Source organism: Lonchura striata, chromosome 5 (assembly GCF_050655825.1).
Source record: "Lonchura striata isolate lonStrDom1 chromosome 5, ASM5065582v1, whole genome shotgun sequence".
NCBI classification, from domain to species: Eukaryota; Metazoa; Chordata; class Aves; order Passeriformes; family Estrildidae; genus Lonchura; species Lonchura striata.
In genome coordinates, this window is record NC_140707.1 from 7,252,701 (window position 1) to 7,267,066 (window position 14,366).

Genomic DNA, 14,366 nt, shown 5'->3' on the forward strand with positions numbered 1-14,366 from the left:
AATATTTTCATTTGAAAACACCATGGAGAGGGCCCAGAGATCTCCCAACGAGTGGTTCTGAGCCCTTGGGTACATGGCCAGTGCATATGGACAAAGGAGCTCTGAGCTCTTTGCTGCCGTGGTGGTTTTGCATCACAGAACTGATGTCCTGAGAGAAGCTGCTAGCAGTTTCCTCCGTGTCTGACAAAAACCAATCAGTAATTAGCTTTGAGAGCTGACAGTCTGTTAAAGCACTAAGGAAGCTGCAGACGCCTCTGTGCAGACACAAGTTAGAGATGAGAAAGCCTGGCTGGGTCTCTCTCCCTTCTGGCCCCACAGAGGTGCCGAGGCCGGCCCAGCCCCGTCTCGGCCGTGGGGCCGGGCGGCTCCTGCCGTGGGGCCGGGCCCCTTCCCAGGGAGCCGCCAGGCGCCATCGGCTGCCGGGCAGGGCAGGGGAGGCCGCGGGGCCGAGGCCGGGCCGTGGCTGCGGGTGCTGACATCTGGCCCTGCCGAGCCCTGCCCCGCCGCCAGCCCGGGCCCGGCCAGGATCCGCCGGGCCCCAGGAGCAGCCCCGGGCCGGGCCGGCTCGGCCAAGGCTCTGCCGCCCTTGGGCTTCGCCCGCGGCCGGCGGGCAGGGCAGGAGAAGCCATCGGCCCCGGCCGTGCTGCTGCTGGGCTCTGGCCTGGCTGCTGAGATCCTGGCCCTGCCCCAGCGCGGCCCAGCCTGACACAGCCCCAGCGCAGCCGCTGCAGAAACCGCCATGGCAAAACAGCTCCGGCCGCAAGCACCGAGCCCGGCCGGGCTCACGGAACCATCTGCAGCCCCGGGAGATATTGACTCTGCCAGTGCTGCCATCCTCCCTCCCGTGAGAGAAAAGGACACAGGGCAGGCACACAGAGGAGCAACATGGACACACCGAGGGCAGGGAAGAGGAAGTTGAGTCCCAGATGGGAGGGATGAGGAGATGCCTTGATCTTGGGGCTGAAATCCTCTGGTAAAGCTATGGAGAAGGATGTCATTGATACATCAGACTCTCTTTTTCCCTATAAGGCATTGAAAAGTATGGGGAGATGACTTGTTTCAGCAGAGGCCTCCATGCTAAAGTGAGCAAATGTTGCAGTAGCTGTGATCCCACGAGAAGTTTGAACAGAGAAAGGGAGAACAGTGATGAGACCCTGTGCCCTCAGGGAGAGAAGAAGACCTCTGTTCCCAGAGATGAAGATGATTTCAGAAATAGATTAAGAGAACCTTTGCTCTTAAACAGCTCATCTCAAAACTAATACCCCATAATTTGGCATGGGCCATAAACACATCTGTGGGAAAAGGTGGGAAAAGATGGGGGGGAGTTCACGATTGCAGATTTCTCCAGGCAGCTGCTATTTGTAGAAGTGAAAATCCATGAGATAACTGTTGTCTTGTGGAGAAGTCTCCATAACATTAACAAGAGGCACTTCTCTCCCTAAGTGAACTGCAGAAAGACTGTTCTAGAGGTGGTAAACTGACTGAAAATTTTAGGTTTTGTCTCTTTACATTGTCCGATTGTATAGACAGAGGAAGTGTTCTGAAAGTTTAGTTCTGATTCTTATTACTCTTTCTTTTAGTTTCTGTTAACAAACTTTTCTTTATACTCTTAAAGTTTTGATCCCACTTTGCCTTTCTCCTAATCCTGTCTCACAGCACGAAATGAGTAAGAATATTCTAGTGAAAGCACTGGTAATAAGCCAACACAGAACCAACCACACTATTTGATGCATTGGCTGAGAAATCTCATAGTGGCAAACCAAAACCTCTACAAAAACTTCCTGATGAACTGCCCCAGACAAGAGAGAAATCAAGGCAGAGCCATGGTTTGTCAGGACTTGCTTGATCCCCATGGTGCATTTGGAGCTGAGCCCTGCAACCTCAGAGCCTGAGAGGAGATTGCACAAACCTTTCCAGGAGTTAGAGCCAGAGGAAACACCCAAAGTGTCACAAAACATTAATGGGACACACTGAGGTTCATCCCTAACACAGGCTCCTCATGGACTCTATGGAGGAGAGAACTGGAGGCCAGGATGGCACAAAAATCTCTCAGAGACTCAAAATGGCACAAATACCTCTCAGTGTGGAAAGGACAATCCAAAGTACCTCAAAAAAGTTGAGTATCTCAAAGTATTAATGAGCTCCACTGAGTGTCAATTCAAAGCACAGAAGGGACTCATTAAAACAGATAATTTGAGGCTGAGACTGCACTGTCACATAAAGTCTGTATCAAAAGGGAAACACCAAGTACCTTACAAGAACTGAAGTACCTTGAAGCATTAATGAGCCCACTGAGTGTTGTTACTGACAAAGACTATCCAGGGACTAATTACAGCAGATTATTGGAGGCCAGGATTGCACAAACCTAACAGAGACTCCAAGGCAAAAGCAAAAGCCAAAGTCCTTTGAAAAACCTTCAGACCCTGGCAGCATGAAGGAGCCCCCAGGGCCATTCCTGACCAAGGCTCCCCAGGGACTCCTTCCAGCAGATCCTTGAGGCCACTGGGATGTGGGCTAGGTGGGGATGCTGAGGGAAGGACCAGGGGGTGACAGTGCCCAGCCTGGCTGGGGCTGTGCCAGGAGGCCCCAGGGCCTCAGGACAAGGTGTCTCCTCACAGCCCTTGGTGGCACAGACCCTGCTGTGCCCCAGGGCACCAAGACTTGGTTTCTCTTTGTCCCCACCTGCCATCAGTGCCTCCAGTTCTCTGCTCTGCCTGGGGCCTGGGGACACTTTCTGTCTAGGTTCGACAAGACAGGAATCTGCGAAGGAGGGCTAAAGCCTCCTGTGCAATGGAGAAGGTAAACCCCCTCCCTCCGAATTACTAGGAGTTTTAAATCAAAAGGCTCTCAGGCAAAGATATGGGAATGGGAGTAACAATTCTTTACTAGGAGAAAACTAGACAACAATTTAAAAAGGCAAATGCAATTGGTACAAACAAAACCAGTGAAAAAGTCCAGAACCTAAGGATTCGGGGTGCCAGTAGCAGTCCTGCTGGGACAATTGCTCCCCTTGCAGTGGTTGATGAATTGCAGCTGCAGTGGTGATCTTTTGAAGGGTATAGTTTTCCTCTGAAGATCTGGTGGCAGTGGGGCCGGTCTTCCTCTGTGCCGGGGTTGCCTCCGAGCTCTGCCGCCGTCGCCTCAGTGCGCTCCGGCTGCTTCGCTGCGAGTGCCGCCAAAGAGAGCTGCTTCTCTGGCAATCCCCCAAAGTAAAGAGCTGCTCTGTCCCCAAAAAGATACCCCCTTATATCCAATAAAAGAGTGCTTGGCTTCCCCCCTCTGGGTGGAACATCTCACAATAGGATGGTGTTACGTTACCAGCCCTGCATTGAATCAGTCAATGGCCCATTAGCAAACCATTACCTCTTAGGAGCAAAACCGGTTCTTGGAAAAGATAACAAACCTGCCCAACAGGTTTGCCTTCAACAGATGGCAAATAGAATACAAGCTTATCTTACAACCCAGGACATTATCCACCCCTTATTCTATTTCCATCTGCACACCATGAAATCTTACACCCAGTTCTCACTTAAGACCAAGTTTCCCTATGGTACACAGCGGGTCTCCCCATCTTTCTGCATTACCCACCAAGTGTAACCAGGTCCTTGAGCAAAGACAATCCCACAAATGGGTTGGTCTTTGCCTGAGGTGGGATTAATCCAAACAGTTTTCCCTAAAATACCTTTCATATGTACTACAGGGACCTTATCTCCATCTACTGTGTGTAAGGGTTCTGACTGGGCAGGGCCAGCTCGATTGACAGACCCTCGGGTGTTGACCATCCAGGTTGCTTTTGCCAGGTTAATTTCCCAGTTTCTAAATGTTCCCCCACCAAGTGCCTTTAGGGTAGTCTTCAGGAGTCCGTTGCACCGTTCAACTTTGCCGGCAGCTGGAGCATGATAGGGAATATGATATATCCATTCGATACCATGTTCTCTGGCCCAGGTGTTGATAAGGCTGTTCTTGAAATGGGTGCCGTTGTCAGACTCAATTCTCTCAGGTGTGCCGTGTCTCCACAGGACTTGCTTTTCCAAGCCTAAGATGGTGTTCCGGGCAGTGGCATGAGGTACAGGGAAAGTCTCCAGCCATCCAGTGGTGGCTTCCACCATGGTCAGCACGTAGCGCTTGCCTTGGCGTGTCTGGGGCAGTGTGATGTAGTCAATCTGCCAGGCCTCCCCATACTTGTACTTGGACCACCGCCCACCATACCATAGGGGCTTCACTCTCTTGGCCTGTTTGATGGCAGCACACGTCTCACAGTCATGGATAACCTGAGAAACACTGTCCATGGTTAGATCCACTCCTCGGTCTCGTGCCCACTTGTAGGTGGCATCTCTGCCCTGATGACCTGAGGCATCATGAGCCCATCGAGCCAGGAACAACTCCCCCTTATGGTGCCAATCTAAGTCTATCTTTGACACCTCTATTTTTGCTGCCTGATCTACCTGCTCGTTGTTTCGGTGCTCCTCATTAGCCCGACTTTTGGGGACATGGGCATCTACATGACGGACTTTCACCGTTAGCTTTTCCACCCGAGAGGCAATGTCTTTCCATATATCAGCAGCCCAGATTGGCTTTCCTCTACGTTGCCAGTTGGCCTTCTTCCACCTTCCCAGCCAGCCCCACAGAGCATTGGCTACCATCCACGAATCAGTACAAAGGTAGAGCTTTGGCCACTTCTCCCTTTCAGCAATGTCCAGAGCCAGCTGAACGGCCTTGAGTTCAGCGAGTTGGCTCGATCCACCTTCTCCTTCGGTAGCTTGTGCAACTTGGCGTGTGGGGCTCCATACGGCTGCTTTCCACTTCCGGTTCATCCCTACAATGTGACAGGAGCCGTCAGTGAAAAGAGCGTAGCAGGTCTCCTCTGCTGGTAGTTGGTTGTATGGTGGAGCTTCTTCAGCCCTTGCCAATTGTACCTGCTCCTCATCATCAGTGAGACCAAAGTTTTCACCTTCTGGCCAGTTCGTAATTATCTCCAAAATTCCAGGGCGATTGAGGTTTCCAATACGGGTGCGTTGAGTGATGAGGGCAATCCATTTGCTCCATGTGGCGCCAGTGGCATGGTGGGTAGTAGGAACCTTTCCTTTAAACATCCACCCCAGCACCGGTAGTCGGGGTGCCAGGAGGAGTTGTGTTTCTGTGCCAATTACCTCCGAGGCGGCTTGAACTCCTTCAAAGGCAGCCAAGATTTCCTTCTCTGTGGGAGTGTAGTTGGCTTCAGACCCTCTGTAACTTCGGCTCCAGAATCCCAGTGGTCGGCCTCGAGTCTCCCCAGGCACTTTCTGCCAAAGGCTCCAGGACAACCCATGGTTCCCGGCTGCAGAGTAGAGGACATTCTTGACCTCTGGTCCCGTCCTGACTGGGCCAAGGGCTACAGCATGAGCGATCTCCTGCTTGATCTGGGTGAAAGCTTGTTGCTGCTCAGGGCCCCAGTGGAAATCATTCTTCTTTTGGGTAACCAGATAAAGAGGGCTCACAATCTGGCTATACTCAGGAATGTGCATTCTCCAGAAACCTATGGCACCTAGGAAAGCTTGTGTTTCCTTTTTGCTGGTTGGTGGGGACATAGCTGTGATCTTGTTGATGACCTCAGTGGGAATCTGGCGCCGTCCGTCTTGCCATTTCACTCCCAGGAACTGGATTTCTCGGGCAGGTCCCTTGACTTTGCTCTTCTTGATGGCGAAGCCAGCTTCTAGCAGTATCTGGATGATCCTCTCACCTTTCTCAAACACTTCTGCCGCTGTGCTCCCCCACACAATGATGTCATCAATGTATTGCAGGTGTTCTGGAGCCTCACCCTTTGCTAGTGCAGTCTGGATCAGCCCATGGCAGATGGTGGGGCTGTGTTTCCACCCCTGGGGCAGTCGGTTCCAGGTGTACTGCACGCCCCTCCAGGTGAAAGAGAACGGAGGCATGCATTCTGCTGCCAGAGGAATGGAGAAAAACGCATTAGCAATATCAATGGTGGCATACCACTTTGCTGCCTTGGACTCCAGCTCGTACTGGAGTTCCAGCATATCCGGTACAGCAGCGCTCAGTGGCGGAGTCACTTCATTTAAGCCACGATAGTCCACAGTCAATCTCCATTCTTGGTCAGATTTGCGCACAGGCCAGATGGGGCTGTTGAAGGGTGAGTGGGTTTTGCTGACCACCCCTTGGCTCTCCAGCTCCCGAATCATTCTGTGGATGGGGATCACGGCATCTCGATCCGTCCGATACTGCCGGCGGTGCACTGTCGAGGTCGCAATTGGCACACGTTGTTCTTCCACCCTTAGGAGTCCTACTGCAGAGGGGTTTTCTGACAGTGCAGGCAAGGCGTTCAATTGCCTAATGTCTTCTGCCTCTACAGCGGCTATTCCAAAAGCCCACCTGAGTCCCTTTGGGTCTTTGTAATATCCGTTCCGGAGGAAGTCTATGCCTAGGATACACGGAGCATCTGGGCCAGTCACTATAGGATGTTTCTTCCACTCCTTCCCAGTCAGGCTCACCTCGGCTTCCACCAGAGTCAATTGTTGTGATCCCCCTGTCACACCAGCAATGGAAACAGGCTCTGCCCCCACATGTCCCGATGGTATCAGAGTACACTGTGCACCAGTATCAACTAAAGCATCATATCTTTGTGGCTCTGATGTGCCAGGCCATCGGATCCACACTGTCCAGAAGATCCGGTTGTCCCGTGCCTCTCCCTGGCTAGAGACAGGGCCCCTCTAACACTGGTTATCATTCCTTCCCTGGGCATACATACTAGAGGTCCCTTCAAGGGGGTCTGACAGATCGTACCCACAAGCTTGGTCACGGGAGGTTGAGGCTACCTTCACTTTGGTGGAACTCCCCCGGTTAGAGTTTCCCTCCTTAAGTTGACGGACCCGTGCTGCCAGGACAGAAGTGGGTTTCCCATCCCACCTCCCCATGTCTTCCCCATGGTCACGCAGGAAGAACCACAGATTAGCCCTTGGGGTGTACCCTCTCTCTCTAGCTGGGGATTTTTGGGCGCTGATTCTGGGGCCTGTGACTCTCACGGGTGCTGTATTAACCTTCCTTATATCCTCCCTCATCTCCTCTTTAAACTCCTTAATCACAGCTGAGATATGAGCCTGCATTGGGCCATTAATCATACTCTCATAATTCCTAAGTTTGTTGGCAACAGAACCCACTGTCTCCCGGTGAGCGTCAGCATTGATTGTTGCAATGAAAGTGGTGTATTGAGATGGCCCCAGATTTGCTAGACTCCACAGCATTTGTCCCGTACACCTGACCTTGTCGGGGTCATTATTGTGTCGTCCATCCCTCCCAAAGAGTACCTCCAATACTGCCACTTCCCTCAGCTGTTGGATCCCTTCCTCGAGGGTCTTCCAGCGCATTCTATGATGGTGCTCTTGCATTCTCTCTCTGTGGACAAACCTCTCCCTGACACTCATTAAGAGCCGCTCCCAGAGAGAAAGGGACCCTGGTTAGCTTACAGAAACCTGATTTATACCCAAATCCTGGGTCAAGGGTCCCAAGTTCCTTGCCTCACCACCGTCCAGCTGCACGCCTGTACCCATAAGATCCCAAACCCAAAGTAGCCAGGTAGCATAAGCCTCACGCCCTCATCGCACAATGTCTTTATGCAGATTACGAGGACTTTTGTACGTCAGGGACTCGGTGATGATAGCAATCTCTGGCTCCCCTGTGGGTTGTGAGGTTCCTCCATTCCTGTCCCTATCTGCAGGGTGCTCTGCTTTCACCTTAGACTTCCTTGTTTCTACCGGGGCCACTGCTGCTGACCGTGACTGCCTTTGTGGTTCAGCTGGAACCTGGACAGTTGTAACATCTGTGGGTTCCACAGCTGTACTATTAGACTGTCCCTCCTCAAGGCAAAGGGCCGGTTTCTCACCAGCTGGGGAAACGCACTCCTTCAGCATCTCTCGTATCTCCTTAACCAGAACCCTCACCCAATCTGGGCGGTTCATTTCTGAGGTGGGCTGTGGGGCAGGGTCAGGCTCTGGAGCAGCAGCATCTCGAGTCTGTGGTGTAGCTGTGAGGGTAGTTATCCAGGTTAATCTTCCCTTATCTCTGAATGCTAAATATAACAGGACTATCAGCAACACCACCCATTGTATGGTATCATTAGCACTTAGAAAGGATCTTAACCCTTTGAAAACTGGTGGAGCAGACCCAAAAAGATGGTTAAAAGGTTGGGAGAAAGTTTGCCCAGGCGCTATTTCCTCGCAGTAGGTACCATTATTAAAGTAACCCCAAAAACATACAGTTAATGTGTGATAGCTATGAATCCATGTACCTGACTTCCAGAGGAAATTAAAGATCCATGAATTCCTCACCCAATTAACCCAGAAGCCAAACTTGACAATAGACACCGTAGCCTTAGTTATAGGACCCATTTTTAGATAAGGGTCTGCAAATGGGAAAAGTATAGTTACGATCACATGCCACCCAAACCAAGGTAAACTAGACCACATGGTGATGCTGAAGATGTTTTTACACGCAACAAAAAACCAAATTACTTAAGAACTGTTAATCCTTTTTCCCTGTCAATGCCCTCAGGCCTCACGTTGGTGCGCCAAAATCTGTCTAGGTTCGACAAGACAGGAATCTGCGAAGGAGGGCTAAAGCCTCCTGTGCAATGGAGAAGGTAAACCCCCCCCTCCGATTTACTAGGAGTTTTAAATCAAAAGGCTCTCAGGCAAAGATATGGGAATGGGAGTAACAATTCTTTACTAGGAGAAAACTAGACAACAATTTAAAAAGGCAAATGCAATCGGTACAAACAAAACCAGTGGAAAAAAAAAAAAAGTCCAGAACCTGAGGATTCGGGGTGCCAGTAGCAGTCCTGCTGGGACAATTGCTCCCCTTGCAGTGATTGATGAATTGCAGCTGCAGTGGTGATCTTTTGAAGGGTATAGTTTTCCTCTGAAGATCTGGTGGCAGTGGGGCCGGTCTTCCTCTGTGCCGGGGTTGCCTCCGAGCTCCGCCGCCGCCGCTTCCCCGGCTGTTTCGCTGCGAGATCCCGCGAAGAAGAGAGAGAGAGCTGCTTCTCTGGGAATCCCGCGAAGAGAGAGTGTGAGCTGCTTCTCTCGGAGTCCCGCCCAGAGAGCTGCCTCCTCTCCCCAAAAAGCTACCCCTTTAAACAATAATAGAGTGCTTGGCTTCCCCCTCTGGGTGGGACCCCTCACGGTGTTACATTTACCAGCCCGGCAGCGAGTCAGTCAATAGTGTATAAGCAATACGGGCAAACCATTGTCTTTGGGAGAGATAACAAAACCTGCCAAACAGGTTTGCCTTCAACAGATGGCAAATAGAATACAAGCTTATCTTACAACCCAGGACACTGGAGAGGAAGAGATGGAGGTGGATGCGGATGTGGAAGAGGAAATGGATGTGGACATGGAAGAGTACACCGAGGACATGGATGTTGATTAAAAAGATGAAGAGGAGGCCATGGTCCTGCGATGAAGACCAATGCCAGCAGCAGGACAGGCATGTGGTCCCCACAAGCTGAGTGGGTTCCCTGCAGCCAGGCTGGGGCGGGGCTGGGCTGGGTGGTCTCTGCTCAGGCCCGTGGTACCCAGTGTCTTGGATTCTGGTGGCCATGCCCAGCCTGTCCTGTGCTTGCTTTAGGCCACACAAGGCCCATGGCAGTGCCTGGGGCCCAGCCCCCAGACCCAGCCAGCCTCAGCTCTGGCAGCAGAGTCCCGCTGTGCCAGCCTGGGGACACACGGAAGAGCCCTCTGTGCCTGACTGCAGTGACCATGGCACCTGCTTTTCTTCCTGACTGATGGAGATCCCGGACAGTGATGGCACCCTTTTGTACATAGTTTTTAGAGTTTGTTGTTGCCTTTAGGATATAGGTTTTAGGGCTTTCTTTTGTCTTCTGTAAATACATTTCAAATACTGTTGTTAGATATGTTCTTAGGTATATACCTTCTATAAACTGTTGTTATTACAAATATTCTTACAAATCTAAATGTGTTCTGTGTTTTCATTGCTGTTCTTCTGTAAATAAACAATCGTGATTTTTCCCACCCCAGTTCTCTTTCCATTTGCTTCAGGAACAGGCAGTATTGGCCAAGTTGCGGTTTCCACTTGCTCCAGGTTCCCAGGGCTGGAGGTTCATGGGGGAGCTGGCACAGCCACCCCAGGAGTGGTTGTCCCACTCAAAGGGTCCCACTGACAGAAGTCACTGTCTCCTTGCAGTCTCTCTGGACACACTGGGTAGCTGCAGGGGCAAATCCCAGCGTGCCCTGTCCCACGGGATCCCATGTTGGGACTCAGTGTCCCAGCCAGGGTGAGCACTGCTTGTGGCCCTGGGCTCAGCATGGCAGGCCTGGTGCTCACACCAGTGCAGACTTGAAGCTGGCCATGCACAGCTCCGTGTTTCTCCCAAAAATATCACTGCTGCAGCACCTGGGGTTCCCCAGTGCTTGGCTTTTTATCCCCACTGCATGGAGGATCACATGGCAGGGCAAAGGATGGATCCCATGTGGCATCCAGCCTGCCCTGATCCAGGCTGGGCACAGCCTGATGAACGATGAACACATCTCACAGGGACATGGAAAGCTCCCCTGAAAACCCAGTTCAGGGAGAGCCTGAGCTCTTTTGTGGCTCTAGGTAGGAAGATGCTCAGGATCTCCCAGAGAGGCTCAGCAGGCAGTAGGATTGTGCCTGCATCTCGCTCTGGAGATGCCAGTGGCTCAAGTGAGAGCTGTGGGAATGATTTATAATGCACCGAGAGGGGCCACAGTCTTGCAAGGCTCTTACATCAGGAGCAAAGAGCAGCCTGCAGGGTGGGGAAGGCTGGAGCTGTACCACTCTGTGCTCATCCCTCACCTTCATGGGGAGCTGCCCCCAGAGTTGCTATGTACCACTTTGATGGTTCTCCCGTTGGGTGTATTTTGGAGCAGCTGTTATCTGTGGCTTTTTATGGTGATCCCGTGGAAAGCAGCCACTTGCCTGCTGTGATGAACTCAAAACTAATACTAACTCCTCATTCCCTTTGGTTTTATTTGGATTTTTTAAATCTGTTTGTTTGATTGGTTTGCGTGGGTTTGTTTGTTTCTGGGCTTTGTCGGTTTTGGTTTGAGATTTTGTTTGCTTTATTATAAGACTCAGGTGAAGTTGGCATAGCCAAACTCAAGAAAATGTACACCAGGCTTGACTTTCCAGAAATTACTTTTGGCTGGGTTTAATGGAATCCTCCAGGCTCAGGATCACCAGTACATTGGCAGGTTTTGCTCTGCAACATCAGCTTGCCCAGACTCTGCTCGGTGTTTCACAAATGGAGAAGACAATGGATATTGTGCCAAGCTTCCTTTCAAACAGCCAAACCTGCATCAGCATGACAGAAAAAAAGAAAAAAACAGAGACTAGATTCACCAATTAGAGCAGAACCAGTGTCCCACCATCTTGCCCTCCACTCTTATTAATTTTGTACATTGAGAGGCAAAGCTGGGCCTAAAGCTTCCATCTCTCAGTTCCTGATGCCATTTGACTCTAGCCTGGACTCCCCCTGATCACACTGCCTGCTGTCCACGTGGGGCTGGGGATGCTCAGCCTGGAAAGAGGAGACCCTGGGGAGGCCTCACTGCAGCTCTGCAGCACTGCAAGGGTGCCACAAGAAAGACTGGGACAGAGTGTTGCACAGGGCCTGTGGCAACAGGACAAGGGGGGACGGCTTTCAGCTGCAGGAGGCTGATTGAAGTTGGAGCTGAGGAAGCTGCTCTTTGCCACTGAGGCTGCTGAGGCACTGGCCCAGGCTGTGGATGCCCCATGCTTGGGAACAGGGCTCTGAGCACCATGCTCTGGGGGAATGTTGCTAAGCATGGAACCAAAGGCTCTCTAGCTCAATGGTCATGTCACAATCCATGTCCCACCTGGAACTGCCAGCAGCCAGCAAGCAGCACAACACAACTGCTGGCCCTGGGCTCAGCACACGCTGCACGCTGCTCCTGCTGCTCCTGTCACCCTTCTTGTTCCTGCCCCGATACCTCAGAGCATCAGTCTCCAAAGCTGCCTAAGGCTTGGATTGTGTCATCCATCCCTGCAGGATGCTGACATTTGTCCTGAGGAAGGTACGGTGCCATTCCATGGAGGTGGATCCCCCCAGCTGCCCGGGTGGGCTGGAGTTCTGGGGGGATGGGGTGGGACAGGGACCCCACTCTGAGGTTTTGCTACCTCTGCAGGCCGTGGAAAGCAGAGAGGACAAGATCTTGGTGGACACGCAATCTGATAGAGAGGAGGAGATGGAAGTGGAGGGAGAAAAGACAGGAGAGGAAGAGATGGAGGTGGACACACCAATTGATAAGGAGGAGGAGATGGAGGTGGATGAAGGACAGACTGGAGAGGAAGAGATGGAGGTGGATGTGGATGTGGAAGAGGAAATGGATGTGGACATGGAAGAGTACACCGAGGACATGGATGTTGATTAAAAAGATGAAGAGGAGGCCATGGTCCTGCGATGAAGACCAATGCCAGCAGCAGGACAGGCATGTGGTCCCCACAGGCAGAGTGGGTTCCCTGCAGCCAGGCTGGGGCGGGGCTGGGCTGGGTGGTCTCTGCTCAGGCCCGTGGTACCCAGTGCATTGGATTCTGGTGGCCATGCCCAGCCTGTCCTGTGCTTGCTTTGGGCCGCACAAGCCCCATGGCAGTGCCTGGGGCCCAGCCCCCAGACCCAGCCAGCCTCAGCTCTGGCAGCAGAGTCCCGCTGTGCCAGCCTGGGGACACACGGAAGAGCCCTCTGTGCCTGACTGCAGTGACCATGGCACCTGCTTTTCTTCCTGGAGTGATGGAGATCCCGGACAGAGATGGCACCCTTTTGTACATAGTTTTTAGAGTTTGTTGTTGCCTTTAGGATATAGGGTTTAGGGCTTTGTTTTTGCTTCTGTAAATACATTTCAAATACTGTTGTTAGATATGTTCTTAGGTATATACTTTCTATAAACTGTTGTTATTACAAATATTCTTACAAATCTAAATGTGTTCTGTGTTTTCATCGCTGTTCTTCTGTAAATAATCAACCGTGATTTTTCCCACCCCAGTTCTCTTTCCATTTGCTTCAGGCACAGGCTGTATTGGCCAAGTTGTGTTTTCCACTTGCTCCCGGTTCCCAGGGCTGGAGGTTCATGGGGGAGCTGGCACAGCAACCCCAGGAGTGGTTGTCCCACTCAGAGGGTCCCGCTGACAGGGGTCACTGTCTCCTTGCAGTCTCTCTGGACACACTGGGTAGCTGCAGGGGCAAATCCCAGTGTGCCCTGTCCCATGGGATCCCATGTTGGAGCAGGGCTGTGCCTGCGTTGTCCTGCAGAGCCTCATCCATGGCTATTCTTTGGGTAGCCCCAGTGATAGTAAAAGGGTTTTTAAATCTTAGGGATTTAGGTTTAACAGGAAAAATAAGCTTAGTAGGCCCTGGAAAAATAAATACCCTAAGCACCAGAAGATCTTGTACTCACTAGAACTGCACCTGTGTATCTCGTACATGATAAATGATAGAATAGTTAGATGTGACGATTGTTTAGTAATTAAATATAATTACTCTTTAATCATTAGAATAATAATGAGAAACTGTGGTCAGGGACCTAAGAAAGATCACAAGAAACTCATGTCAATGTATATAATAGAACAATATAATTTTAATAATAAATATGTGAGTTATGTAACGATAGAATATAAAATACTTTCAGCTCGAAAGCCATGTTGGAGTCAGATTTGGCTCTGTACCCCTGACTCCCAGCGCTCTTAGTAAATCACCTGCATATAATCATATCCCGTGATTATGTGTGTTCCAGAACGCTAACACCCAGGCCAGCCAGGGTGCACTGGGCTGTGGGCAACCCCTGTTCCTGGGCATCCTGAGGGGCTGGAGCAGCCTGGAGGCAGCCTCAGCACAGGGGCCTTGGTCCTACATGGACCGAGATTTCCTTTGGTGCCACGTCCCCGCCCCAGACCACTGTCCTCAGCCTCAGCTAGCTCTCCTGCAGGGTGAGTAGGGCGAGTGGAAGCACTCTCTGCTGTACCCGGCTGGGCTTTGGAGAGTGCTTTGTGGGTCCTGAGGTCGCTGCTGATTCCAACGGCGAGGAAATGAGTAGAGACACTCGTTGGGGGCAAAAATCCCTCATCCAAGCCCTGGCACTCAGAGCAGCTGAGGAATGGAGTCACATCCAGGGGTGTCCCCAGGGCTCAGGACTGGGGCCAGGTCAGTGAAATCTCTTTATTGCTGATCTGGACGAGGCCATCGAGGGCACCCTCAGGCAGTTCCAGGTGAGCCCAGGCTGGGTGGGAGTGTGGCTGTGCTGGAGGGCAGGAAGCTCTGCAGAGGGATCTGGACAGGCTGGAGCCATGGGCCCAGGACAATGGGATGAGGTTCACCAAGG